At 41.9% G+C, this 26,164-nt stretch overlaps 1 protein-coding gene across 3 annotated transcripts in view; it reads left to right on the top strand.

Annotated features, from left to right (window-relative positions):
- Positions 1-1,520: 1,520 nt before the first annotated feature.
- The window catches only part of hdac11 (histone deacetylase 11), a 217,149-nt gene continuing 192,505 nt past the window's right edge, over positions 1,521-26,164 (top strand). The window contains exon 1 of one of the 3 annotated variants that reach the window (XM_051921512.1): positions 1,521-1,702. The gene's annotated coding sequence lies outside the window, so the exon portion shown is untranslated. The remainder of the gene's footprint in view (positions 1,703-26,164) is intronic. The other 2 variants (XM_051921513.1, XM_028824035.2) reach the window with 2 other exon arrangements.

The following is a 26,164-nucleotide window of genomic DNA, read 5'->3' on the forward strand; positions in this document are numbered from 1 at the left end:
TCAGGGTGTTCATAAGAAATGTAATGATTTAATTCATGAGGTAGAAGTACATAATTAAACAGGATTAATTGCATCAGATATTTGAAATATTAAAATGTGAGCTTCAATTGAAATGTTTAAAGCCTTAATAAAGTATCTATCTATCTATCTATCTATCTATCTATCTATCTATCTATCTATCTATCTATCTATCTATCTATCTATCTATCTATCTATCTATCTATCTATCTATCTATCTATCTATCTATCTATCTATCTATCTATCTATCTAAATATGTTCAGTTGTTATAGAAATTTGTCATTTTTCACAGAGGGTTTAATCCATAGTAAAGGATCAAATATCAAAAATGCCATTATATCACTGATCTTGAAATAGTCTAAAACAATACCCCACATGCTTTTATTTGACATTTGTTATATTTATCCTTCTGGGAGTAGTTCTTAGAGGGTTAGGACAACTGATAAAGAATCAATTGTTAAACATATTCCTGATTATCATCCTTGAAATAAGATCCACATATTTATATTACTGATCCTCATTTTTTCGAAGTTTTGTGAAAAGGATTAACTTTCACAACGTCTACCCCATTAGGGGGTGAAATTCTAGGGTTGGATGATGTGGTATGCACATCTTCCAAGTCCTTCTGATCATTATTGCTAAAGACACCTGTTGGATTAATTTTTATCATAAGGATGTCATTTCTTGCACAAAATATGGTCCAAACATGCCCTAAAAATGAGGTTTTCTTGAGTGTAGAATGACAAAAATGGTGGGGACATCAAAAAGTTGGCCTCCTTGCATAACGATACATCCAGATGAGTTGATCAGTATATCATATGTGGGAAAAAAAACTTCAACGATTTCAAAGCATTGATAAGTAATTTTTAAAAACACAATGTTAGGAAAAACCCTTGAATCTTTTTTTAAAGATTTTCAGATTATGTAAAATAAATAAATAAATAAATAAAATGTTAATGTCTGTCCCAAACATGAGTGCCTATAGATTATCTTTTTTCCCAGGAGATATTCTACGTTTTATTTAAATTTCATGGGTGGCAATAATGGTGACCAGGACTGTATGAAAACGCTGAAGGAGTTAAAAAAGCAAAAGGCTGGCGTTAGGTATTCTGTATGATGAGCTGGCGCCGAGTGCAATCCATTGCCTGACCCTCTTGGGAATGGCTAAAGCACCACGAACCCCTACCCTTGGAATCAGAAAATGGTGTTATTTGATACTTATTTTAACTTAAAATGTAAATTAACCCACTATTTCTAGGGAATCCAATTCCAGTTAAAGATCGGTTTGGGGAATGTCACTTTTAGCGTATATAGAATAAGTTTTCTTTCAATTATTTCACATTGGTCTGGCTTAGAGTCACTGTGGGAGATGCTGCTGCTCCGTGCGTTGACAAGTGCAAGTGACCCTTTTTGAAGTCGACAGTTCGTTACGCTCTAGAAACCGACAGAATCCTAATTGCATGCTCTGCACGCTCTCAGTCTCGTGCCCGCGCTTTCGTGCTGTGACGCGCGGCCTCACGATCGTGCTGCACGGGCTGACGTGAAAACGTCACAGCGAAGCGAAACCTGATCGTACGCAGCAGGTGTGGTCGAACGAGCGCCATCACGTCTCCGAATATCGACTGACAACAAACAAAGTCACCTGTCTGCGTGTCCTGGATTTATGTGTACCATATCTAGCAGGTGAGTGTGCAGTTTAATTGTGAGCTGTTTAGTATCGTTTTAAACTGTGCTTTACCGTATTTCTCCGCCTAACAATTTTAAAAGCCAAAATGGACTTCGATGTCGTGTTTAAATCTACACGACAGTGTTTCTCGGATTGCTTATTTCAAACAAGAAACCACGAGATTATTTTAAAATAAAGAACTGCTCATGCGCATTCAGTGCAGCGACCCATGGGCACTGTAGTCTTCCGTCAGGAATGGAGGGATCCGTATACTGTGTGGCCTCTTCAAGGATTTAAAAAAGACTGATTCACATGGATATCTACTCAAGTATATCCATTTGTGCGAAAATACTACAATGTATGCATTTTCACTTTGTATTAAATCATATATATATTAGCTTTAAATGTGTGTTCTCACAGTAAAAGAGGGGACTTACGTAGAACAACTGAAAGTTGACATATTTAGTTTTTTAGAATGAGCAGATTTTAACAGCTGATAACCTCCCCTTGTTCGTATTGAAACTGATGCATTTTGACTTCAGTGTAATAGAAACTTATTTAGTGGGAATAATGCACACATGCAGTCCACATTCAGATCATATTATTTAGTCTTTCATGTTTATGTCTGCTAATTCCATTTACAACCTATCACTTGGAAGCTGAGTCTTTATAAAGTGGCAATTTGCACAAGGCAGAAGTCAACCTTCGAGACCTAATGCCAGTGTACTTCTGGATATATGTTGAGGCATTCACGTGTATTTATGGGCAGCTCAGTTTCATTACTCAGTATAAAAGTGGTAGGCCTTGGAAGAATCCCATATCAACTAGGGCAGGGGTTTTCAAAGTCGGTCCTGGGGGCCCACTGTGGCTTCAGGTTTTTCTTCCAACCAAATTCATAATCAGTGACAACATCTGATAACACTGATCACAACTAATTAGCTGGTATTTTTTTTTCCTGTTCTCTTATTCTACATTAAGAAAGCACCACAACATGATTTTTACATTTATAAGACATTTAGGAATATTTCCATTTTTGCCAGAGATTTAAATGCTTAACTATGTTTTTTTTGATTGTATTATATTTTGCCCTTTCTCTGTGCAGTTTGTTCCCTTCATTGAATCTTAATAATGACAACCAGCAGAGCAGACAGCCAGACAAACAACAATGAATAATCAAAGGCTGCAACTACTTTAGCGTTAGACCCACTAATTAGAAAATAATCAATTAATTAAACAATTAGAGCACCTGGCAAATAATAGAATGAAAATCAAGATGAAAATATTGGTAAAAAGAAAAAAAATACATTATTCCCATATAACTGGTTGGTAAATTTATATACAGGTGCTGGTCATAAAATTAGAATATCATGACAAAGTTGATTTATTTCAGTAATTCCATTCAAAAAGTGAAACTTGTATATTAGATTCATTCATTACACATAGACTGATGTATTTCAAATGTTTATTTCTTTAATGTTGATGATTATAACTGACAACTAATGAAAGTCCCAAATTCAGTATCTCGGAAAATTAGAATATCAATTAAGACCAATGCAAAAAAAGGATTTTTAGAAATGTTGGCCAACTGAAAGGTATGAACATGAAAAGTATGAGCATGTACAGCACTCAATATTTAGTTGGGGCTCCTTTGGCCTGGATTACTGCAGCAATGCGGCGTGGCATGGAGTCGATCAGTCTGTGGCACTGCTCAGGTGTTATGAGAGCCCATGTTTGCTCTGATAGTGGCCTTCAGCTCTTCTGAATTGTTGGGTCTGGCGTATTGCATTTTCCTCTTCACAATACCCCATAGATTTTCTATGGGGTTAAGGTCAGGCGAGTTTGCTGGCCAATCAAGAACATGGATACCATGGTCCTTAAACCAGGTACTGGTAGCTTTGGCACTGTGTGCAGGTGCCAGGTCCTGTTGGAAAATAAAATCTGCATCTCCATAAAGTTCGTCAGCAGCAGGAAGCATGAAGTGCTCCAAAACTTCCTGGTAGACGGCTGCGTTGACCTTGGACCTCAGAAAACACAATGGACCAACACCAGCAGATGACATGGCACCCCAAACCATCACTGACTGTGGAAACTTTACACTGGACCTCACGCAACGTGGATTCTGTGCCTCTCCTCTCTTCCTCCAGACTCTGGGACCTTGATTTCCAAAGGAAATGCAAAATTTACTTTCATCAGAGAACATAACTTTGGACCACTCAGCAGCAGTCCAAAGGCTAGACGCTTCTGACGCTGTCTCTTATTCAAGAGTGGCTTGACACAAAGAATGCGACAGCTGAAACCCATGTCTTGCATACGTCTGTGTGTGGTGGTTCTTGAAGCACTGACTCCAGCTGCAGTCCACTCTTTGTAAATCTCCCCCACATTTTTGAATGGGTTTTGTTTCACAATCCTCTCCAGGGTGCGGTTATCCCTATTGCTTGTACACTGTTTTCTACCACATCTTGTCCTTCCCATCACCTCTCTATTAATGTGTTTGGACACAGAGCTCTGTGAACAGCCAGCCTCTTTAGCAATGACCTTTTGTGTCTTGCCCTCCTTGTGCAAGGTGTCAATGGTTGTCTTTTGGACAACTGTCAAGTCAGCAGTCTTCCCCATGACTGTGTAGCCTACAGAACTCGACTGAGAGACCATTTAAAGGCTTTTGCAGGTGTTTTGAGTTAATTAGCTGATTAGAGTGTGGCACCAGGTGTCTTCAATATTGAACCTTTTCACAATATTCTAATATTCCAAGATACTGAATTTGGGACTTTCATTAGTTGTCAGTTATAATCATCAACATTAAAAGAAATAAACATTTGAAATACATCAGTCTGTGTATAATGAATGAATCTAATATACAAGTTTCACTTTTTGAATGGAATTACTGAAATAAATCAACTTTGTCATGATATTCTAATTTTATGACCAGCACCTGTGTGTATATATATATATATATATATATATACTAGACATTAAGCCCATTACAATAACGGGTGCTAGAATTGTAGTGCATAAACATTAGTAGGAACAGTCTATATTAAATGGCAAAGGACCGTCTATTTTCTGTTAGAGTAATACTGGCTTGTAATATGCGTCACTGTATTGTGTGCCTTTAATTTTCTCTCACAGTCATATATCTCTCCAGCAAGTATTTTAATCTGTGCTGTCGTGCAGCTGATTATTGTATGTATGGCGTCTCCCCAGCAACAGATTTTATGTGCGCAAAAATAAATCTACTTTTAAAAGTCATCCTATTGTAATATCATGAAAATTCGTATATTTAGGAAAACACTTTACCGGGCCAAGTTTGTTAATTGCAAATCTGACATCCTCAGAGTGAACAACAAACACTAATCCCACCTCTTTGGGGAAGCTGGTCTCCGCGTCTCAGTACTCGATTGGATTTTTCGTGCGTTATGTTTTAGGTCTTACCTCATTTACCGAAATCCGATTGGATCGGCTGCACAATATTTTATAGGTCCCGCCCTCTCTGTCTTGTGTGACGCGTCAGGCGGCCTTTGAAGCATCACACCGCGCCCCGCACCAGAAGACACACACACACGGACACATGGACGCACACAGGTATTTTATTAAAGAGGATATATTTACCAAACTTAGTTTTCTAATTTCTACATTTTTCCTAAAACACAGAATATGGCAAATAACATTTCACTTAATTAGCCCAGGAGTCCAAATAAAAATAGAAACTGGTTGGAACAAAAACCTGCAGCCACAGTGGGCCCCCAGGACCGACGTTGAGAGCCCCTGAACTAGGGGACATTATGCAAACTTCAGACAAAGAATTCCTACATGGAAATAAACCTGGAATCTAAGCGCTTTGTGGCAGCAGGACTACCCATTGCTTTATTAAAGAACATCCATTAAAATGCCTTTGAATATATATATATATATATATATATATATATAAAATATTTTGACCTGGTTTATTCTGGGAAATGGAGTCCTCTTAATGTTACATGCAGTGGGATGAGTGAGGATTGCATTGTATTTTTATTATTCAGAATGGTTCATTTGAACTTCTTCATTCACCCTTTTCTACTTCAAGAATATTTTAGGAATTATTTGAATTACACATATTAATGGATTTTTTTAAAATGTCATTTTTATTCTATGTGCTCAGTTTATATCTTTAATAAGGTGTTTCTTATAACTAATGTTTACATATTACATTAATCTGTATATGTTAATGTGATTTTCAGACTTGTTACAAACCCCATTCTGGACCCCCCCCCCCATAAGTAATAGCCTGCTCATAATGACCACAAAAGGCACCTTCCCAGCTAAATAGCCAATTTCCTGAGATTAAACACACATTTTCAACATAGCCTGTGCATCCCTTATAAAACTGCAACACACCAATAAGTGTCAAGAGAAAAAGATACTCCTAGTTGAAATCTGATAGGTTAAAGTGTTACTTATAATATAATTAAGCTATACATTTCTTTACTCTTTCTCCATAGATAACTCTTAAAGTATCCATCCATCCATCCTCTTCCGCTTATCCGAGGTCGGGTCGCAGGGGCAGCAGCTTGATCAGAGATGCCCAGACTTCCCTCTCCCTGGCCATTTCTTCTAGCTCTTCCAGGAAAATCCCAAGGCGTTCCCAGGCCAGCTAGGAGACATAGTCCCTCCAGCGTTTCCTGGGTCTTCCCCAGGGCCTCTTCCCGGTTGGACGTGCCCAGAACACCTCACCAGGGAGGCGTCCAGGAGGCATCCTGATCAGAGGATCGAGCCACCTCATCTGACTCCTCTTGATGCGGAGGAGCAGCGGCTCTACTCTGAGCCTCTCCCGGATGACTGAGCTTCTCACCCTATCTTTAAGGGAGAGCCCAGACACCCTGCGGAGGAAACTCATTTTAGCCGCTTTTATTCGCGATCTCGTTCTTTCGGTCACTACCCATAGCTCATGACCATAGGTGAGGGTAGGAACATAGATCGACTGGTAAATTGAGAGCTTTGCCTTACGGCTCAGCTCCTTTTTCACCATGACAGACCGATGCAGAGCCCGCATCACTGCGGACGCCGCACCGATCTGCTTGTCAATGTCACGCTCCATTCTTCCTTCACTCGTGAACAAGACCCCGAGATACTTGAACTCCTCCACTTGAGGCAGGATCTCGCTCCCAACCCTGAGAGGGCACTCCATCCTTTTCCGACTGAGGACCATAGTCTCGGATTTGGAGGTGCTGATTCCTATCCCAGCGGCTTCACACTCCGCTGCGAACCGATCCAGAGAGAGCTGAAGATCACGGCCTGATGAAGCAAACAGGACAACATCATCTGCAAAAAGCAGTGACCCAATCCTGAGTCCACCAAACTGGACCACCTCAACACCCTGGCTGCGCCTGGAAATTCTGTCCATAAAAGTTATGAACAGAATTGGTGACAAAGGGCAGCCCTGGCGGAGTCCAACTGTCACTGGAAATGGGTTCGACTTACTGGCGGCAATGTGGACCAAGCTCTGACACCGGTTGTACAGGGACCGAACAGCCCTTATCAGGGGGTCCGGTACCCCGTACTCTCGGAGTACCCCCCACAGGATTCCCCGTGGGACACGGTCGAATGCCTTTTCCAAGTCCATAAAACACATGTAGACTGGTTGGGCGAACTCTCATGCACCCTCCAGGACTCTGCTAAGGGTGTAGAACTGGTCCACAGTTCTGCGACCAGGATGAAAACCACACTGTTCCTCCTGAATCCAAGGTTTGACTATCCGATGGACCCTCCTCTCCAGAACCCCCAAATAGACTTTTCCAGGGAGGCTGAGGAGTGTGATCCCTGTGTAGTTGGAACACACCCTCCGGTCCCTCTTCTTAAAGAGGGGGACCACCACCCCAGTCTGCCAATCCAGAGGCACTGTCCCTGATGTCCATGCGATGTTGCAGAGACGTGTCAACAAAGACAGCCCTACAACATCCAGAGTCTTGAGGAACTCTGGGCGTATCTCATCCACCCCCGGGGCCCTGCCACCAAGGAGTTTTTTTACCACCTCGGTGACCTCAGTCCCAGAGATGGGGAGCCCACCTCCGAGTCCCCAGGCTCTGCTTCCTCATTGGAAGGCATGTTAGTGGAATTGAGGAGGTCTTCGAAGTACTCCCCCCACCGACCCACAACGTCCCGAGTCGAGTTCAGCAGCGCACCATCACCACCACTGCACTGCTTCCCCCTCCTGAGATGCCGGACGGTGGACCAGAATCTCCTCGAAGCCGTCCGAAAGTCGTTCTCCATGGCCTCCCCAAACTCCTCCCACGCCCGAGTTTTTGCCTCAGCAACCACCGAAGCCGCATTCCGCTTGGCCTGCCGGTACCTATTAGCTGCCTCCAGAGTCCCACAGGACAAAAGGGACCGGTAGGACTCCTTCTTCAGCTTGACGGCATCCCTCACCGCTGGTGTCCACCAACGGATTTGGTCTTTTGCCTCCATGACAGGCACCGACCAACTTACGGCCACAGCTCCGGTCAGCCGCCTCAACCATAGAGGCACGGAACATGGCCCATTCGGACTCAATGTCCCCCACCTCCCTCGGGACGTGGTCGAAGTTCTGCCGGAGGTGGGAGTTGAAACTACTTCTGACAGGGGGCTCTGCCAGACGTTCTCAGCAGACCCTCACAACATGTTTGGTCCTACCAGGCCTGACCGGCATCCTCCCCCACCATCGAAGCCAACTCACCACCAGGTGGTGATCAGTTGACAGCTCCGCCCCTCTCTTCACCCGAGTGTCCAAGACATGTGGCCGCAAGTCCAACGACACGACCACAAAGTCGATCATCGAACTGAGGCCTAAGGTGTCCTGTTGCCAAGTGCACATATGAACACCCCTATGCTTGAACATGGTGTTTGTTATGGACAATCCGTGACGAGCACAGAAGTCCAATAACAAAACACCACTCGGGTTCAGATCGGGGGGGCCATTCCTCCCAATCACACCCTTCCAGGTCTCACTGTCATTGCCCACGTGAGCATTGAAGTCTCCCAGCAGTACGAGGGAGTCCCCAGATGATATGCCCTCTAGCACCCCCTCCAGGGACTCCAAAAAGGGTGGGTACTCCGAACTGCTGTTCGGTGCATACGCACAAACAACAGTTAGGACCCGTCCCCCCACCCGAAGGCGGAGGGAGGCTACCCTCTCGTCTACCGGGGTAAACCCCAATGTACAGGCTCCAAGTCGGGGGGCAATAAGTATACCCACACCCTCTCGGAGCCTCTCACCGGGGGCAACTCCAGAGTGGTAGAGAGTCCAGCCCCTCTCAAGGAGATTGGTTCCAGAGTCAAAGCTGTGCATCGAGGTGAGCCCGACTATATCTAGCCGGAAACTCTCAACCTCGCACACAAGCTCAGGCTCTTTCCCCTTCAGAGAGGTGACATTCCATGTCCCAAGAGCCAGCTTCTCTAGCCGAGGATCGGACCGCCAAGGTCCCCGCCTTCGGCCACCACCCAACTCACACTGCACCCGACCTCCTTGGCCCCTCCTATAGGTGTTGAGCCCATGGGAAGGGGGACCCATGTTGCCTCTTCGGGCTGTGCCTAGCTGAGCCCCATGGGTGCAAGCCCGGCCACCAGGCGCTCGCCATCGAGCCCCACTGCCAGGCCTGGCTCCAGAAGGGGGTTCCGGTGACCCGCGTCCGGGCGGGGGAAAACGGCGTTCAAATTTTTTGTTCATCATAGAAGGTCTGTTGGACCGCACTATGTCTCATCCCTCACCTAGGACCAGTTTGCCTTGGGTGGCCCTACCAGGGGCATAAAGACCCAGACAACAGAGCTCCTAGGATCATTGGGACACGCAAACCCCTCCACCACGATAAAGTGGCGGTTAGAGGAGGGGACTCTTAACTCTTTTAGGGCGGATGTCGACTTTTGTCGACAGGAGGGGTTGAAGGCGAATGTCGACAAAAGTCGACATCCAGGGATAGGGGGCGACAATCAGCTGTTAATGGCGACAAATCTCACTGTCACGTCACAGGCATTCCCTCTGTGCTTGGAGGAATGCTAGACTCGTTGAGTCGGCAACTAAACCTTGCGTGTGCGTGAGTTGCGAAATGTAAACAATGGCAAGATGGCATCGACATGTGAAAAGGGAGCGAAGCAAGTGCAGAAAAGAAAACACTCGGCAGACGATGTTTTACGCATTATCGCGGAGTCGGACTGTTGATTTTTCAGAATCGGATTTTATTGGCAGTGATCAGAAGATCGAGCAAGAGAGTAAGAAGCAGGCATCAGCTGATCAGACACCAGCCGATGCCGCGCCAGCGGATCTGCTGCCAGTTGAGTGCCTTCGCGCAGCCGATGCATCTACGGCAAGGTTCGCATAGGATAAATACACAGACATTGATCCGTTGAGAGCCGATCTGGCTACCGGAGTTTACAAGACGGCATGGCTTGCTGTGGGAAATGACAGATCACCAGCTGCTGTACTTCAGGCTGCTCTCTCCTGATGCTGCTTTTCAGCTACTGTCAGATGAGACAAACAGGTAGGCAGAGATTTTTTTTGAATCGCGGGCTGCGTTTGCATCGCATTCTCGTTTTTCAAAGTGGAAACCCACAACGAAAGGCGAGATGAAGCGCGCTGTGGCATTACAAATAGAGATGGGACAGAACTGGTGATATAACTTCAGGGAGCATTGGTCCAAACGTGTTTTGTCCCCTGGTGGCTTAGGTACGTGCTGCTGCAAAGTTTTATTCACTTCTGTAATAAACAGAAGCAAATCCCATGGGGTGAGCCAGGCTATAATGCCATACATAAAGTTCATAAAGTTTCAGAAGATGAAAAGAGGTGACAATACGGTTTTCATGCAGGCAGAAAACTTGGTGGCAGTGGCATGGCACGATGGCAAATGGGTGACTTGTCTCTCTACAGTACACACTAACAATATATGTGAGAAAGTGCAGCAACAGACAATTGAAAAATAGGCACCAAAGCAATACATATTGTAAGGAGTGCAATGTGGCAATGACTGAAATTGGCTGCTTTGAGCGAGATCAGACTTTGCTGTGTAAAATGTATGTGATATGTATGTGAAATCATAGAGTATGCAGGCTCATACAACATGCAAGACAGTAACATTTGTCAAAAGGAAATATTTTTTGTTGATTTGATATGTTAAACAATTGCTTTGTGTTCTTTTTTAAAAAATGTTAGTTTTTGGAAAAATATTCAGCCCTGGGAGAAAAGAAACAAAAAAAAATTAGCCCTAAAAGAGTTAAAGTATTCTCCTGCATATATGCTACTTTGTACAATAAAGCAACCTCTTCTACTTCCTGTTTGATTATCTACCTTAATAAAAGGATAAATGTGTGTGTGTGTCTGTCCATTTGCTATGTCTCTGTCATTCCAAACGTTGGCACATTGCAAATACTAACACTGTTTTTACACATCCTATACCAACTGGCATATAATAGAGACATAATACATTGCATTGTGCACTGCGAACGTTAACACTGAGGTTTATTATGTTGATTACATAGATTTCAACACATCTTAGACGGGTCAGCTCAGCTAGTTATGCAAAAATTGTGTTAGGCCCTAGTGCTCTTATATTGCTGTTGTATCCTAATTCAGGTGGGCAATAAAGTGACCAATCAATAATTACACTTCTGTATTGTATATCCTTTCTTTAAAGCATCTGCTCAGTCATTCCTCATCACTGGCCCAGAAGTGGCATCCCATATCATAGTTTAGACAGAAATCTTAGTTGGTAGTTTGTTCCAGATTCCCACAGCTCTGCGTAAAGAAGTGCTTTTTGGCATCAGCTCTAAATTTAAGTTTAAAGAATTCTGCTGGATCTACTTTATTGATACCTTTGGCAGTTTTGAAGACCTGGTGTTAAGCATCATAGTATGACCTCTGAATCAATCCCTGTGCACAACCTGTGACATATAGTACACTGCATATCACAGCAGATTTGGAGCAGTTTCATGGAACTGCTTTTTGGTTGACCATTAAGGCTGAATGACATAATGAGTCTGTCAACAACACCTCAGAAAATTCTCTGTCAGTCACCAATCCTGGTTTACACATACTTGGTGCAGCACCATTTTTTTTCTCCACAGAGTAGCTTCTTTATTAGACGGGACTGCAGCTGGTGGGATGCAGGAGGGAAATAAATCTCAATGGGACCCAAGGCTAAAAGGACACCCAGTTTCCATAACACCCCAAACCTTCTGGGTATTCTACACTACATAAATGTAAAAAGGTTTTTCATCATTATTTTGATGCACCATCCTACAGGATTTAATGCAGTAGGTCCAATAGTAATTGAAACATCCTTATTGTTCCTAGTGGCGCAGGATACCACTGTTGAAAAAGAAGATAGTGAAGAATAATGGTTAGTGACTAGTGCAGATCTTTTATGTGTATGATATACCAGTGCATATTATAATCCTTTACTACTGGTGCACAAAAAGAATTGTGAAAAGACCAAATAAAAGAAGTGAGCTATAAAAATGATTTTTAAATGATACATTTTATTAGCCTGGTGTATCTCTATTGCCATTCCAGATTTTAGGTGCAGAAGTCAAAGTCAAAGCAAACTTTATTGTCATCTCAACCATATTCAGTAAACCCTCGTTTATCACGGTTAATCCTTTCCAGACTCTACCGCGATAAATGAATATCCGCGAAGTAGGTTTCTTTATTTATAAATCGAATGTTTTCGCAGTTAGAGCATAGAAATCCTGTTTACAGCCTTCTAAATACGTTTTTTAACATTATTAGAGCCCTCTAGACATGAAATAACACCCTTTAGTCAAAAGTTTAAACTGTGCTCCATGACAAGACAGAGATGACTGTTCCGTCTCACAATTAAAAGAAAGCAAACATATCTTCCTCTTCAAAGGAGTGTGCGTCAGGAGCAGAGAATGTCAGAGAGAGAGACAGAGCGAGAGAGAGAAAAGCAAACAATCAAAAATCAATAGTGCTGTTTGGGCTTTTAAGTATGTGAAGCACCGCCGGACAAAGCAGCTGCAAGGAAGGGAGCAATGTGAAGGTAGTCTTTCAGCGTTTTTTAGAGGAGCGTCTGTATCCTCTAGGCCAGTGTGCGAACAGCCCCTCTGCTCACACCCCCTCCGTCAGGAGCAGAGAATGTCAGAGAGAGTGAGAGAGACAGAGAAAAACAAACAATCAAAAATCAATACGTGTTGTTCGGACTTTCAAGTATGCTAAGCACCGCGTGGGAAGCATATCGTATATCATTGAGGAGTTTTATTTAATACGTAATACGTGCTCTGGTTGGGTAGCTTCTCAGCCATCTGCCAATAGTGTCCCTTGTATGAAATCAACTGGGCAAACCAACTGAGGAAGCATGTACCATAAATTAAAAGACCCATTGTCCGCAGAAATCCGTAAACCAGCAAAAAATCCGTGATATATGTTTAGATATGCTTACATTTAAAATTTGCGATGGAGTGAAGCCGCGAAAGTCGAAGTGTGATATAGCAAGGGATCACTGTACAAGTATACAGATAGACAAAATTGCGAAGCACAGGGTCCACAGTGTAACAACATGAAGTGCAAATAATACATTAAAAATAGAATTAAAATTAAAACACAAACAAGACAAGACATTGTGCAAAGACGAGACAAAGAAGTAGCAGCAATATTGACATGTAGTAAGCAATATGAACATTGATGCAATGTATGATATTTGCAATCTAGATACATAAATATAGTCAATAGATATCTATATCTATTATTTATGTATTATATTACATAATACAGAAATTATCAGTGTATGATAATAGTTTAAGATGTGTAAACAATGGCAGGTCAGAATGTTTCACAGCAGAAGGATATCAAGAATGTCAAAATACTTAAAGGTCAGTATGAGATTTTCAGTTCTTTTTTACATGTACACTAATCTTTACAGGAAAGTGACTTGCATGTATAAAAGTTCTGTTTTTAGAAGTGGTTGAGGCATCGTGGAACATCCCAGGTGACAGCATGGTGTTAAGGAGTCTGACAGCTTGCGGGTAAAAACTATCCTGCAGCCTGACAGATCTGGCTTTGATGCTGCAGCATCTTCTCTTGGATGGCAGAAGTGTGAAAAGTCCATGTGAGGGGTGTAAGGGGTCCGGCACAATGCTGCAGGCCTTGCGGACACTGCGTTTGTAAAATATGTCCTGTAATGAAGGGAGAGGCACCCAAATAATGTTCTCAGCTGTCTTCACTATCCTTTGCAGGCGCTTGCGGTCGGATATGTTCCAGTTGCCAAACCAGACAGTGATGCAGCAGGTCAGAACACTCTGCAATGGTGCCTCTGTAGAATATGGTGAGGATGGAATGGGGACAACTTGCTCACTTCCGCTGCCTCAGGATGTGTAGTCTCTGCTGGGCTTTCTTGATTAGTGATGAGGTGTTATGCGTCCATGTAAATTCCTCAGTTATCTGCACACCGAGGAACTTGGTACTCGTAACAGTCTCCACATCTAAACTGTTGATGCTGAGTGGGATGTGGGCAGGATGTGATTTTCTGAAGTCCATGATTATGTCTTTTGTCTTGTCGACATTGAGAGATAGATTGTTGTCTTCACACCATGCAGACAGCCATTCCACTTCATCTCTGTATGCTGTTTCATCAATCCTCCTTATCAGTTCCAGCACCGTTGTATCATCTGCAAACATGATGATGTGGTTGGTGTTGTGCATGGCTGTGCAGTCGTGAGTCAGCAGGGTGAAGAGCAGTGGACTAAGCACGCAGCCCTGTGGCGCTCCAGTGCTCAGTGTGATGATGCTGGAAGTGTTGCAGCCCATCTGAACCGACTTGGGCCTCACTGTCAAGAAGTACAGGATCCAATTGCAGAGGGTGATGTTCAGGCCTAACCTGCTCAGTTTTACAACCAGCTTTTGAGGGATGATTGTATTGAAGGCGGAGCTAAAGTCTATGAGTAGCATCCTGACATATGTGTCTTTTTTATCCACGTGTCAGGGAGAGATGAAGGGTTGCATACGGCATCCTTAGTTGACCTGTTTGAGGTGTATGCAAACTGAAGAGGGTCAAGGGAGGCAGAGAGATTAGTCTTTATTTGTGACATGACTAACCTTTCAAAGCACTTCATGATGACTGGCATGAGTGCAACTGGTTGGTAGTCATTCAAGCATGTCACTGATGACTTCTTCGGCACTGGTATGATGGTGGTCGACTTGAACAATGCTGGGACTGATGTCTGGCTTAGAGATGTGTTGAAGATGTCTGTGAGGACACCAGCCAGTTGACTGGCACATTCTTTGAGCACACGACCAGGTATGTTGACAGGTCCTGAAGCCTTGCGTGGATTGACTCTGGATAGAATCCTCTTCACGTCAGTTATGGAGAGACCGAGTACCTGGTCAGTGGAGGGAGGTGTTGCTTTTCTCGCAGGCTTTTTGTTCTGCGCCTCAAACCGTGCGAAGAAGTTGTTCAGCTCATCTGTTAGGGAGGCATCACCATCTCTTCTGTGTGGGTTGGGCTTGTAGTTTTCAATTGTCTGAATACCCTGCCACATACGACATGTGTCTCTGGTGCTGCTGAAGTGTTTGTTAATCCTCTGCGCCTATGCCCATTTAGCTCTCCTTATAGCGCGAGACAGGTTGGCTCTGGCCACCCTGAGGGCGGCCTTGTCTCCAGATCTGAAGGCTGCATTTCTGATCTTGAGCAGCTTGTGCATTTCTGTCGTCATCCAGGGCTTTTGGTTGGCTCTTGTGGTAACATCCTTGGTAACGGTAACATCCTCTATGCATTTGGAGATGTAGCCAGTCACAGAGTCTGTGTACTCCTCCAGATTGATGGAGTCACCATCCATAGCAGCCTCCCTGAAAATGTCGCAGTCTGTAAATTTGAAGCAGTCTTGGAGAGCTGAAACAGCACCAACCTGCCATACTCTGATGTTTTTGCGGGCTGGTTTAGTGTGCTTCAGCATGGACTTGTATGCAGGAACCATAAACACGCCTGATATGGTCTGAATAGCAGAGGTGGGGGCGGGGTAGGGCCTTGTAGGTGTCAGGAGCGCTTGTGTAAACATTGTCCAGACAGCGTCCCCCTCTAGTAGCGAAGTTCACATTCTGCAGCCTTACAACTCCTTTAATTTTAGCACTTGAAATAATAAGCAAACTAATGTTAGGAATAGGAATATAGGGCAACATATAAGAAGGACCAATAAGATGTGTTCACGCTTTCTTTTTTTAAGTTAAGATTCTTGTTCGTACATTTTGGACAAGCTACAGCTGATTGATGTCTTTCTTTATGTGGTCCTGTCAGGAGGGAATTGTAGCAAACTAGTCAGGTAAAAACAAAAGCATGCATACATTTTTCACCATCTTGTGATATTATGAGAAATCTAACTCTTACAAAGTTTCTTAGAGGTCAAAGTGTCATCTTCTTTCGGCTGCTCCCGTTAGGGGTTGCCACAGCGGATCATCTTCTTCCATATCTTTATGTCCTCTGTATCTTGTTCTGTTACACCCATCACCTGCATGTCCTCTCTCACCACATCCATAAACCTTTGCTTAGGCCTTCCTCTTTTCCTCTTCCCTGGCAGCTCTATCCTTAGCATCCTTCTCCCAATATGCCCAGCATCTCTCCTCTGCACATGTCCAAAACAACGCAATCTCGCCTCTCTGACTTTGTCTCCCAACCGTCCAACTTGAGCTGACCCTCTGATGTACTCATTTCTAATCCTATCCATCCTCCTCACACCCAGTGCAAATCGTATCATCTTTAACTCTGCTACCTCCAGCTCTGTCTCCTGCTTTCAGGTCAGTGCCACCGTCTCCAACCCATATAACATAGCTTGTCTCACTACCGTCCTGTAGACCTTCCCTTTCACTCTTGCTGATACCCGTCTGTCACAAATTACTCCTGACAATCTTCTCCACTCATTCCACCCAGCCTGCACTCTTTTTCACCTCTCTTCCACAATCCCCATTACTCTGTACTGTTGATCCCAAGTAGGGAATTCAATTCCCGGGAAAACGGGAACGGCCAAGCTCACATATATAGCGTGTAAAAATCGATCAAGAAATAAGTTATAGTTGAAAATAATTAAGTGGCACAGTTTTTTGTCCCACGGTGTAGTGTGTTGCCGATTAATTCAGTCAACAACAGACCAGCAGCAGTCAATCTTCCGGCTGACTGAGCACAGTGGACTGGGAGAAGTCTGTATTCTGCAGCGCACGAATGCCGGGCAGAGTTCATTGACATCTGTGCTGTTGACAGCTTTGAACAGCAACTTGAAATTGCAATGCGTCTGTCTGTTGCATCCGCATTATCTGTGCTAAGAAACTTGCCATCACAGAATGATGACAAGAAACTGGATGCATCAGTAAAAGCTGAAATGGTAGTGTTTCAGAGCAACGGCAAGAGCGGGCATTGTTTAGAGCAAGTGTATCGGTATCTGATGACTGTGCAGCCTACTTAAGTGGAGGCAGAGCGTCCTTTCTCAGCGGCTGGCGTACTAGTCTGCACGAAGGTGTGCTCTCACCTGGAAGACCGCACGCTCGACACGTTGTGCTTTCTACGCTCTTATTACCGCAACTAACTAAATACATGTACTTATATGACAGCATGAACTGCTTGTAGTTAAGGTTAGTCTTTTATTGGTGTCAACATATTGCAGTAGTTTTATTAAAAATAAGTGTCGCTCGTTCTAAAACTGATCACATGTGACATGCCCGTGCACTGTGTCATTCCTGGGAGTCCGGGATTCCCGGGAATGAAATGCGGGATTCCCGAATTCCCGGGAATGGATAAACCCGTCCGGGAATGGATTCCCTAAACCCAGGTATTTAAACTCATCCACCTTCGTCAACTCTACTCCCTGCATCCTCACCATTCCACTGACCTCCCTCTCATTTACACACATGTATTCTGTCTTGTTCCTACTGGCCTTCATTCCTCTCCTCTCTAGAGCATATCTCCACCTCTCCAGGGTTTCCTCAACCTGCTCCCTACTCTTGCTACAGATCACAATGTCATCAGCAAACATCATAGTCCACAGGGACTCCTGTCTAATCTTGTCTGTTAACCGGTCCATCACCATTGCAAATAAGAAAGGGCTCAGAGCTGTTCCCTGATGTAATCCCACCTCCATGTTGAATGCATCTGTCGCTCCTACCACAGACCTTGCCACTGTCACATTTCCCTCGTACATATCCTGTACAACTCTTACGTACTTCTCTGCCACTTCCGACTTCCTCATACAATACCACAGCTCCTCTCGAGGCACCCTGTCATATGCTTTCTCCAGGTCCACAAAAACGCAATGCAACTCCTTCTGGCCTTCTCTAAACTTCTCCATCAACATCCTCAGAGCAAACATTGCATCTGTGGTGCTCTTTCTTGGCATGAAACCATACTGCTGCTCACTAATCATCACCTCACTTCTTAACCTAGCTTCCACTACTCTTTCCCATATCTTCATGCTGTGGCTCATCAATTTTATTCCCCTGTAGTTACTGCAGTCCTGCACATCCCCCTTATTCTTAAATATCGGCACCAGTACACTTCTTCTCCACTCCTCAGGCATCCTCTCACTTTCCAAGATTCCATTAAACAATCTGGTTAAAAACTCCACTGCCATCTCTGCTAAACACCTCCATGCTTCCACAAGTATGTCGTCTGGACCAATTATCTTTCCATTTTTCATCCTCTTCATAGCAGTCCTTACTTCCTCCTTGCTAATCTGTTGTACTTCCTGATTCACTATCTCCACATCATCCAACCTCTTATCTCTCTTGTTCTCTTCATTCATCAGCCTCTCAAAGTACTCTTTCCATCTGCTCAACACACTCTCCTCGCTTGTGGGTACGTTTCCATCTTTATCATTTATCACCCTAACATGCTGCACATCTTTCCCAGCTTGGTCTCTCTGTCTAGCCAATCGGTACAGGTCCTTTTCTCCCTCCTTAGTGTCCAACCTCTCATACAACTCATCATACGCCTTTTCTTTAGCCTTCGCCACCTCTCTCTTCAACCTGCGCCTTATCTCCTTGTACTCATGTCTACTTTCTGCGTCTCTTTGACTATCCCACTTCTTCTTTGCCGTCATCTACCTCTGTATACTCTCCTGTATTTCGTCATTCCACAACCAGGTTTCCTTTTCCTCCTTCCAGATGTCATGCAAAGCACCCTTCTTGCTGTTACCCTTACTACATCTGCTGTAGTTTCCCAGCTGTCTGGTAACTGTTTACTGCCACCCAGTGCCTGTCTCACATCCCCCTAAACTCAACCTTGCAGTGTTCCTTTTTTAACTTCCACCATTTGATCCTTGGCTCTGCCATCACTCTCTTCCCCTTCTTGATCTCCAACGTCACCTTTCAGACCACCATCCTATGCTGCTTAACTACACTTTCCCCTGCCACCACTTTGCAGTCTTCAATCTCCTTCAGATCAACTCTTCTGCATAGGATGTAATCTACCTGTGTGCATCTTCCTCCACTCTTGTACATAACCCTATGCTCCTCCCTCTTCTTAAAATGCGTATTCACCATAGCCATGTCCATCTGTTTGGCAAAATCCACTATCCTCTAACCTTCTTCATTCCTCTCCTTGACACCATACCTTCCCTTCACCATCATGCCTCTCCAACGTCACCTTTCAGACCACCATCCTATGCTGCTTAACTACACTTTCCCCTGCCACCACTTTGCAGTCTTCAATCTCCTTCAGATCAACTCTTCTGCATAGGATGTAATCTACCTGTGTGCATCTTCCTCCACTCTTGTACATAACCCTATGTTCCTCCCTCTTCTTAAAATGCGTATTCACCATAACCATGTCCATCTGTTTGGCAAAATCCACTATCCTCTAACCTTCTTCATTCCTCTCCTTGACACCATACCTTCCCTTCACCATCATGCCCATTGAAATCCGCTCCAATCACCACTTTCTGTCCCTTGGGTACACTGCTCATCACTTCATCCAACTCACTCCAAAAATCTTCTTTCTCAACCATTGCACACCTAACTTGCGGTGCATATGCACTGACAACATTCATCATCACACCTCCAATTTCCAGCTTCATAATCATTACTCTACCTGACACTCTTTTCACCTCCAAAACACTCTTGACATACTGTTCCTTCAGAATAACTCCTACCCCATTTCTCCTCCCATCCACACCATTATAGAACAATTTGAATCCACCTCCAATCCACCTGACCTTATCCCATTTAGTCTCTTGCATGCATAATGTATCAACCTTCCTTCTGTCCATCATATCTGCTAACTCTCTCCCTTTACCAGTCATACTGCCAACATTCAAAGTTTCTACCCTCAGTTCCACTCTCTTTACTTTCCTCCTCTCCTCCTGCCTCCGGACACATCTCCCCCCTCTTCTTCTCCTTCTTCTTCTTCGGCCAACAGTAGTCCAATTTCCGCCAGCACCCTGTTGGCTAACAGTACTGGTGGCGGTCGTTGTTAACCCGGGGCTCAACCGATCCAGTATGAAAATTTGTATTGTTGTCCGCATATTGATTTGGCAAAATTTTACACCGGATGGCCTTCCTGACGTAGCCCTCCCCATTTATCCGGGCTTGGGACCGGCACGAAGAAACACACTGGTTTGTGCATCCCCTGCGGCTGGGTTTTAGAGGATAAAGTGTAACCTTAGTAATTGAAATTTAGGTCAGAGTGACACCTAGATTTTTTACTTCTGGCTTGACGTGTAGAGCTAGATGGTCAAGTTTATTTCTGACACTCTTAATATTTAGTGCTGCCATTAACTGGAATTTCATTTTTTCTTTCTTTAGTTTTAGGAAACGTTTACTCATCCCTTCTATAATATTACTAAACCTCTGGCTTAGACAGCTTAGAGCCTCAGGGTCATCTGGCAGTAAGGATAATAGATTTGTGTCTGGTATAGCTGCAGTAGTTTACTTTCTGTTTTAAATAATTTGAGAAAATTGAGAATAACAGCGAGGTCTGCAGCATACCATATACAATATTATGAATCTCTGTTATGCAATCACCATAACTTACAAAGAATTTTCTATAGGTTATTTAAGATGGAATCAACTTAAAGTATTACTGGCTAAACACAATCACTGATTAAGGGAGTTACTGAAAATATTGTGATTTGTGCTGTCAAATGCAAGAGAACAAGAAGAGATAATGTTGTTTACATCAGCATTTAGCTGCAAGTCATAAACTACCTTAACCAAAGCAGTTTCTAAAGAGTGACTAGTGCTTATCCAAATATATATTTTTATTGAAGAATACATTTTATTGACGAAAAATGACATTTACAAGAATATTCCTTAAAAAGGCAGGTTAGAGATACTGTATGTCTAAAATTGTCGCAAGATGTAACAGTCAAAATTATTTTCTTAAGTAGGGCATGTAAAATTACTGAATGTGTTCCAGATTAAAATTCAATAAACAACCTTCCTGCCTATTAATCAGTCTTAGTTAAACCCAGTTACCTTTTGTTTTCAGTTTGTAAAATGGATATTGTGTAACCTATTTCATTTTCTTTAAAGAAAGTACATAATTCTTTACTTACAATACAGCTATTTTCAATAATCAAAAATACAATTTATTAACATTAATTTCACTTTGCCTTACTTTTTGAGGAAGATTTTAGACAATAATGCACTGAATAATGTTAATAATTACAGTACAATTAAAAACAATCCATCAATTTTGCAATCTTCCTTATTCTATTACTGGGTCATAATGTGCCAGAGCCTATTCCAGTAGCATTGTTTAGTAAAAGAGAAAAATGATTGGAAGTGTGCCTTTTTTAGTTATTATTGTCTACTTGTCTGCAGAACAGAGACATCAGTTCACATCTGAACATCAACATTATCGTCAATGCTGGTGCTTGATGATTACTGTCCAAGCTGAATCCACTGCGCTGTGGCCGAATTCTTCCTCCTCCTCTTTGTTCTCATTGCAGGTTGCAGAACTATCTTGCAGGTTGCAGAACTATCTCCCTGGGGTTAAAACTTTACTGCGGAGGAAGATAAACAGGGTAGTTAGTGAGGTGGTGTGATCAGATGGTCTTCTTTTAAAATGGCTTGCTTTTTGGTTTTAACCTGCATAAAACAAAATGGGTACATTGTTTGACAATAAAGTGTGTAATCTCAAGATGCAGATCAATACTCAATGACATTTTTGGCTTGAAAAATATATGCATTTTGTAAGTTTTAAGGCTTTTCTCTATTATGAGATTCTAGTACCCTTTACCTCCATTATAAAAGAGCCGGATAGTTATTTTTTAAATTTATAAAATACTCTTCACTTTATAATTTCTTGTATTAGACTAATATATACTATGATTATGAGAAAATAACTTCAACTTGAAAAATATCAAACTTCTTTTTTTAAAGGACTGGATATTCCAAAACTGCATCTATGAGGCTTATTCTGTGTTTTGGGCAACAGGGTCTTGCTTGTCATAACCGAGCCACTTTACAGCCTGACATGGTGTGTTTTCTTTGTATTTCAGACAAAGGTAAAAAAAAAAAAACTATATATATAATAAATACATAAATATGCAACTAAATGTATACATTTTCACCCATCAAATTTCAGAACAGGACATGCTCTAGTGAATGCTGTTTTGATTTGACAACAAAAACGCATTTAATTATATATGTTAATATTTTGTTAGTATTTACTTATTATCACATTTCACTATGCGTTTGTGCATTTTTCATATGTATTCATCATTAATTTATCTTTGTCCAAAATATTCCTACGTATATTTAAGGAGAGTATCGGATACCCTTAGTTGTCCAGGAGGAATATCTTCCAACTGACTTCAGACTTCTGGCTTTCACCCTAGGAGTCAGTCTTCCCACACTGATATGTAGAGCTGCTTGCTGTTTTACAATGGGGCTTTCTTTCTCCTTCATGGTTTTTTTTTGGGGATGCTGTCTGCTCTGTGCTCATGGAGCCCTTGCCTTTTCTGTGCATTAATTAGCAATATATAACATTGTTAATATTTAAACAGTAAAATATAGTGACAAATCTAAGAAACAAAGTGAATTTTTTGCTGTAATTTGCAAGAACATTTGTGAAGCAAAACATGCATACTGGAGTACAGACATTTTGCTGCTAATAGAACATGATTGTTGAAAACCTTTAATAACATCAAAATTGACTTTGAGTAGCAATATAAAAATTTCAGTGCATTTGAGTATTAATAATAATACAGTGATCCCTCGCTATATCGCGCTTCGCCTTTCGCGGCTTCACTCCATCGCGGATTTTATATGTAAGCATATTTAAATATATATCGCGGATTTTTCGCTGCTTCGCGGGTTTCTGCGGACAATAGGTCTTTTAATTTCTGGTACATGCTTCCTCAGTTGGTTTGCCCAGTTCATTTCATACAAGGGACGCTATTGGCAGATGGCTGAGAAGCTATCCAGCTTACTTTCTCTCTCTCTCTCTCTCTTGCGCTGACGTAGGGGGGTGTGAGCAGGGGGGCTGTGTGCAGCTGCTTCCTGAAGGACATGCTGCACGGAGCTTCGCATACTTAAAAGCTCAAAGGGCACGTATTGATTTTTTTTATCTGTCTCTCTCTATCTCTCTCTCTCTCTCTTCCTGCTCCTGACAGAGGGGGTGTGAGCTGCCGCCTTCAACAGCTTTGTACCGGCGGTGCTTCGCATACTTAAAAGCCAAAAAGCCCTATTGATTTTTTTTTTGACTGCTTGCTTTGCACTCCTTTGAAAAGGAAGATATGTTTGCATTCTTTTAATTGTGAGACAGAACTGTCATCTCTGTCTTGTCATGGAGCACAGTTTAAACTTTTGAAAAAGAGACAAATGTTTGTGTGCAGTGTTTGAATAACGTTCCTGCCTCTCTACAACCTCCTGTGTTTCTGCGCAAATCTGTGACCCAAGCATGACATTCTAAAAATAACCATATAAACATATGGTTTCTACTTCGCGGATTTTCCTATTTCGCGGGTGGCTCTGGAACGCAACCCCCGTGATGGAGGAGGGATTACTGTATACATTATTAACATTAATAGCATCAATTTAAGTATGGTATAGACCAGGAGTTCTCAAGCTTGGTCCTGTGTGGGTGGATGAAATACTGAAGGCTATGGATATTGTTAGTATATTTTGGTTAGGTTGGTGGACATATTTCTAGTGGTTTGGCAGGCAGTGATGATGATCCTTGTTTGCAGAATACTGTACCATTCAGGAGAGGCAAAAAGGATTCCATCTTTGTCCTAGAAAAGTAGATCAAATCTTTGTTCTTGCATAGATATTGACTGTTTATGTAGAATTTGAGAAGGAATGCAGCACACAGATTATATAGATGTGAACCTCTGTAATGTGCTCTGTTCAATATTATAGTTTTTGTGATCAAATGAAATCTGTTAAGGTGTGTTTTTGTCCTCTCGTGACTTCATAGAAAATATACAGTATCTACATACAGCCAAGGTGTATGAAGAACCCAATTTGGAGTATATGATGATGTAATTTTGTTCTTTCTGGCTCATATTTGTAATTGTTACTTCCAGGATACACAAGGACATTTAAATGCTGAGTATAAATGTATCATGATGCAAATCAGCATCTCCAGAGGAACTAATTCCATGGAAGAACATCTTTATTGGTGTACATACCCATTACCTTGACCATGTTTGTGTTAAACAAAGAATGAGATCATTGGGTAACTTAATAAATAAGGTTTCTTCCGGACTTCAGACTGAGGTGAGCTAGTGGAGGTGCTTTGGGCACCTATAGGACCACCTGGGGACCCGTGGGAATTGCTCTGAGGATGCAGTGAACTGTTTCTAGGGATAGGGTCGTCAAATCATCTGAGGTTATTTTTTAGTTCAACTCCTTTGTTCCAGTCAAAGGCTTACACGTGTAGATATTTTATCTGCTTTATAAGAACCCAAACAATATTTCTTATCACAAAGTGTTTGTGTCTTACTCTAAAATCACAAAAGAAAATGTGTAAATGTTTTAATAGAGTCTTGTGAGGAACCTTGTGAGCAGTTAGAGGTATTTGTCAAACTCAGTACAGATAGCTAAACTTTATAAATAAATATATCTGCATAAGAACATTATTTAATATGAATACAACTTGTCTAGTCTTATACTCCACACATTTTTTAACAAAGTACAATATAAAATTTAGCATTCTTAATGGCTTCTGTTGTCTCAAAAAGTGACATATTATTTCCAACGGGTATCCTTAACAGACTTTCCTCAACTATTATGAAATGACATGAAAAATTTTCACACCCTGCACAATGTCCACAGTAAGTGGTTTTGAAAATTAAGGATGGAGGTGTTTAATTTACCTGCAGTCCATTTTTACATAATTGTAAGTGCAATTGTAAGTCTTCCTTATAGAGAATTCTTGATCCTATTACCATCTTTTATTTAGGCAGAGGAGTTATCTTGAAATTTGTGCAAAACGTAGGTTATTTGCTGAGGTGTTTCTTTTAAACTGCTCCTAAACTTGTCTTTCTAGTTAAATGGGGCATTCCTTTCAGTTTTATTAATTTTTACCTTATTTTTGGTGCAGTTATTTTAAGAGAATAGTAAATAAATAGATGGTGGATTTTTTCTTGTATATATTTGTTGTCAGGGAGAGTGAGTAAATTATGGCTATAAATAGCTAACTGAGGGAATTTAACATAATGCTTTATGGCAATTGAGAAACAGTCTTTATTTTATTAGCAGTTTATAAGCATTTAGAATCTTGCTTTTCTTTTTTGATGAATCCTAGCATAGTTGGTTAATTTTACCTCGACTTCCATATCCAATTTTGACAGTTTAGCAAATAATATTTCAAAACAGGGTCTTAACGAAAGGAGAATAGAGCACCTGTCTTTTATCATTTGCTGTAACACAACTCTTCAGTGTACCCTTCTGATTAATAACCTTGTGATTCTGAAGTTTTTTCTCTATCTTTTGGATCTTTTGATAACATGGATTGGAGAGTTTAACACAATGAATGAGATTGGAGGGTATTTTGAATATTTTATGCCGATAGGAAGAATTAATTGCTCATATATTTAAGATGGATATAAAACACCAAACTCCTATCTTAACCGTCCCATAGCCTGATTATAATATGCATCAGTTTAGGGTGCATTTTCAAGAGAAACTTTTATGTAAGATAAGAAATGTGTTTTATTTTGGCCTTGATCATACTGGTATTTGCCAGTACATAATTCCAAGATCATTGTGGATTCAAGTGGACTGCAGATGAAAAATGGTTTATGGTCAAATGCTTTGAAGAAGTCTGAAGAGGGTTTGAAAGGAATTTAACTTGAACAATTCTACAGTATTTAGAATTAGCTCCTGAGAATATTTTAGAAATCTACCAAGAGCAAGTTGATCCACCAAGTATGGTCAATACTTCACTAATAGAAACTAAAAGAAGATTAAAAAGCCCAGGCTAACATCAGAGGATTTAAATACATCTCTTACTACAGTCAATGTTAAACTACATAAATCAGCTTTCACAAGTAGGTTGCATGAACTGGGACTTCATAGGAGGTGATGAAGAAAG

This window comes from Erpetoichthys calabaricus, chromosome 18 (genome assembly GCF_900747795.2).
Source record: "Erpetoichthys calabaricus chromosome 18, fErpCal1.3, whole genome shotgun sequence".
NCBI lineage: Eukaryota > Metazoa > Chordata > Cladistia > Polypteriformes > Polypteridae > Erpetoichthys > Erpetoichthys calabaricus.